The following is a 5,000-nucleotide window of genomic DNA, read 5'->3' as shown; positions in this document are numbered from 1 at the left end:
AAATATCTCAATACTCTAGCAAACTCCACAGAGAGAACACTTTATATAATTTCAATGTTGGTGTCTTCTGAAGCACTGAAGATATCAAACATGGTCGCCTTTCTTAAGAAAATGAGGCAATTATTACGTCATAATACAACAGTTCAAAGCAGTAAAACTTCAGTTGCGTTCCTTTAAGTTTATCCTATTTTTCTATTTAAATCTTTTTTAATGTTGATACATTAAAAATGACGCAAATTATATGACGTCATAACAATATTTCCGTTTGGAAGAAAACTTCAAAAGGTCAGAAAGTATATTTTCTTGTGGTTATTAGCTGTATAAGAGAAATAAAATAGCAATAGGAAGGAGTCTAAACTATGTCAAGGTTGCGACATATAGGTGATACCATAAAAAAGACACACTTCGGGCATGATTGCACCTAGAAAGTTATCCTCCGAGGCACAAGTCTGGGCAAGGTTGTTTGTGGAAGACCAACAGTTGCCTATGCATACCAGCCTCTCCCCTCCACGTCACTGATGTTATCCAAGGGAAAGGCAAAGGGGCCGACACAGCTTGGCACCAATGACATCGCAACTTATTTCTACAGCTGGACCAACGTGAAATAAAGTGTCTTGCTCAAGAACACAACAAACAGCTCGGTCCGGGAAACGGACTCACTACTTCATGATTGTGAACTCGACGCTCTACCACTGAGCCATTCGCTTTCCAACCACTGAACCATATAACTGTTAAAATGTTTCTCTTGCCTTCGAATATATATAGGAATATGAAAAATATCAAATGATATTCAGTTCTTTATTTGACATCTGCTGACAACAGACCCTGCATCCGTGATGATTATCATCTATATATATACAGGATGAATTATATTTACATCCATGAGAGCTTGCATCTACACCTATCTATTGCATCCTCTTGTTAGTCGTAGATTTTGAAGTTTTCAGACACCAAACAGGACAACACTGAAATAACTGGAAGCCTTGGCTTCTTTATAAGAAGAGATATTGGATAAGACATGTATTGTTATAGAAGACATGCTAATGTCTATTACATCGCTTTGAAAGAGTGAATATATTTTAGTAGATAGCTGTCTATTTGAATGCAGAAATAGGAAAGTGCCACAAATTGTTGATATCTTGTAATGTTGTGAAAATAGTAAGTGTAACGTTGTGAAGCCATTTCATAAGTGATAGGACTATGGTTAGTTGGGTATTCCTATAGAATAGAGTCGGAAATTATCTAGACCACCAAAAAACCATATCTCCGCGGATATATATATATATATATATATATATATATATATATATATATATATGATAATGCAATGCGGATTACTATTGCACAAATAAAAACTAATTGACGAGACACGGAGAATTTTTTCCACCTTTTCCGTAATTTTTCAATTTTGACATTTTTTAAAAATATTTTTTTTGCTCTGACTTATATTTTAAACGTCTATAATTATGATTCTTAAAAAAAAAGGTGTAGCAAAAATTTGGAGAATATATAAAAACTTTTAAATTACTAAAAGAGGGAAGGTAGACATTTTCGTTCCCCAATACTCAAATTTTATGTTTGTTGTTTAAAAGATTTGTGATCAACGAATGGAAATATTTCGTGGAAGCAGCAATATAAATTAACACGAATAAAATTATTCTGATGCGTAAGCAATTATTTTCAAGTAGTAAATAACAATGATAAGATCGTAACTGTCGATTGCATCGGTGGTTCAGTGGTAGAATGCTCGCCTGCCACGCGGGCGGCCCGGGTTCGATTCCCGGCCGATGCACTAAAGCATCTTTTGGAAAACTTCTTGTTACTTTGGTTTAATTTTTTTGCTTCCGTTCAATTTAATCGACCATCTAATATTTTTAATAAGGCTGTAATAAACTCTATTGAAAGCTGATCATTTGGAGGTTTTCTATGAAAACCTCCATGCAAGTGCTTCATCCCTTAACTCCTGACAGTCTAAGGGGACCGACTGCAGCCAGGTTATGGTTCCTGGATACTACTGCTACTGTTTGCATTGTAACTTGTGCTTTTTCTATGTGGTCACAGTGCCCAAAAGCCAAGATGCTTTGGATGTCATAACACCTCCGATCTGAGACATCAGTTGAATGTAGAGCGAATTATAACTTCTTTAGTTTACTTTCATTCCTTCTCGACCAGATCCAGTAGGAACTCTTGTATAAATTGGTGAAATGGTTCCACTAGCGATTGAAACAATCCTAACTGTTTAATAAAGATATGAAATTCCATCATATTTATTTGTTTGTGTACTGTTTATAAGTACGTATGTGTATGATATATGTATGTATGTATATATGTATGTATGTATGTGTGTGTGTGTGTGAGAGAGAGAGAGAGAGAGAGAGAGAGAGAAAGAGAGAGTGAAAGAGAATGACTAATGAATGACTGATTAATGTTTGTCAAAAGCTGCTTATTTATATAATAGAAGCGAATATTGAATTTTTGACTCATCTACAGTGTAGTGCCTGCATTATATACACCTTACACACTTCAAAGCCAACCCAAACTGTAAAAGATTGTTGAATGATGAGTATCTCGGACGTTTGATGCAGGTGTGAACATTTGAAATACAGCCGACTGATATGAGTTTGAATAGGTATATATATATATATATATATAGATATATATATATATATATATATATATATATATATATATATATATGTATATATTGCCGACATCGGGCTAAACATAGAGGGGACAAACAAGGATAGACAAAGGGATTAAGTCGATTACATCGACCCCAGTGCGTAACTGGTACTTATTTAATCGACCCCGAAAGGATGAAAGGCAAAGTCAACCTCGACGAAATTTGAACTCAGAACGTAACGGCAGACGGAAATACCGCTAAGCATTTTGCCCGGCGTGCACACGATTCTGCCAGCTCGCCGCCTCAGATGATTTTCAGCCATAACATATCGTTATTATTGTCACAGTTTTCTGCTCATACGTGCTTATAGTTGGTACTATTGTGGACACGTGATCGAAATTTGAGCCTGATCGTGTCATGGATCAACGCTTCATCTCCTGTGACAGTTCTGCTCAAAAATTCGTCACCCTCATTGATGTAGCGATCGAGTAAACGTTGGCAGACTTCAAGACGTTTGCGATTGTGCGCTGCAGTAAGCTCTCTTGGCACCCATCTTCCACAGACTTTATGGAAGCCGAGTTTATCGTGGATGATTTTCAGCACCGGATACTCCTTCCGACCAGAGAAATCGGATCACTGCTCTTTGTTCTTCTTTGGTGCACTTTGTCAGTGGAGCGGCCATGCTTACACTGTAAAGCCAGAAAGAAACATGTTGCGATCAGGCTGAAACTTCGATCACGTGACCACAATAGTACCAACTATAAGCACGCATGCGCAGAAGGTAGCATGACAATAATAAAGATATGTTACGGCGAAGGTGCAGATGATTTTTGACTTCCCTCGTATATACATATATATATACATATATATATATATATATATATATATATATATATATATATATATATATATATATATATATATATATATACATACATATATATATGTGTGTGTGTGTGTGTGCGTGTGTGTGCGTGTGTGTGCGTGTGTGTGCGTGTGTGTGCGTGTGTGTGCGTGTGTGTGTCAGTGTCTGTGTGTCTGTGTGTATGTATATATGTATGTATGTATATATATATATATTTATTTTGCTTAAAAGAGTTCCAACACTGTCTGTTTTTTATGTTTTATTTATATTCCTGCAGAACTAATGTGGGGTATAGAATATGGAATATACAATATATAATATAATATACAATATATAATATAAAATAAAATAAAAATGGATGGCACCATGAAATAAAGTATTGAATGTAGATGAAATATTGAGTGTTCAATATAAAGGATCAAATATATAAATATATAAATATAAATATATATATATAAAGGCGACTCGAGTTTCAGGGCTATTTCCCTTCGTCATGGCCGGTATGACAGTATATATATATATATTTATATATATATATATATACACATACATACATATATATACATTTATTCACATATAAAAATACACAAATATTGACATTCACTCTTCTACCAATATACCATTTACAGACACTCATACACATACAGTCGAAACATGTGTGTGTGTGTGTGTGTGTGTGTGTGTCTGTGTTGATGTTCTTATGTACAAATATGTAAAGAGGAAAACTTCTGTAAAAATTATACCCGAGAGCCACACGATTTACTCCTTAGATGATAGTATTTTTACCACATCGAAAATGTTTTCGTTAATTGTAAAACTAAACTCGCTGTCTGTCAAAATCGAAGAAATATCTCAATACTCTAGCAAACTCCACAGAGAGAACACTTTATATAATTTCAATGTTGGTGTCTTCTGAAGCACTGAAGATATCAAACATGGTCGCCTTTCTTAAGAAAATGAGGCAATTATTACGTCATAATACAACAGTTCAAAGCAGTAAAACTTCAGTTGCGTTCCTTTAAGTTTATCCTATTTTTCTATTTAAATCTTTTTTAATGTTGATACATTAAAAATGACGCAAATTATATGACGTCATAACAATATTTCCGTTTGGAAGAAAACTTCAAAATGTCAGAAAGTATATTTTCTTGTTAAACAAAGCTTCAGGTTGAGGTTTTATTGTGGTTATTAGCTGTATAAGAGAAATAAAATAGCAATAGGAAGGAGTCTAAACTATGTCAAGGTTGCGACATATAGGTGATACCATAAAAAAGACACACTTCGGGCATGATTGCACCTAGAATGTTATCCTCCAAGGCACAAGTCTGGGCAAGGTTGTTTGTGGAAGACCAACAGTTGCCTATGCATACCAGCCTCTCCCCTCCACGTCACTGATGTTATCCAAGGGAAAGGCAAAGGGGCCGACACAGCTTGGAACCAATGACATCGCAACTTATTTCTACAGCTGGACCAACGTGAAATAAAGTGTCTTGCTCAAGAACACAACAAACA

General features: G+C 35.2%; 1 non-coding gene across 1 annotated transcript; it reads left to right on the top strand.

The window, feature by feature from the left end:
• Positions 1-1,721: 1,721 nt before the first annotated feature.
• On the top strand, positions 1,722-1,792 carry Trnag-gcc (transfer RNA glycine (anticodon GCC)). Its single transcript has one exon. It is a non-coding gene; the product is annotated as a tRNA-Gly (tRNA).
• Positions 1,793-5,000: the final 3,208 nt, after the last annotated feature.

Source organism: Octopus bimaculoides, chromosome 3 (assembly GCF_046866305.1).
Source record: "Octopus bimaculoides isolate indiv1 chromosome 3, ASM4686630v1, whole genome shotgun sequence".
Lineage (NCBI taxonomy): Eukaryota > Metazoa > Mollusca > Cephalopoda > Octopoda > Octopodidae > Octopus > Octopus bimaculoides.
Note: the sequence above shows the minus strand (reverse complement) of the source record. Positions and strands in the feature narration are given on the sequence as shown.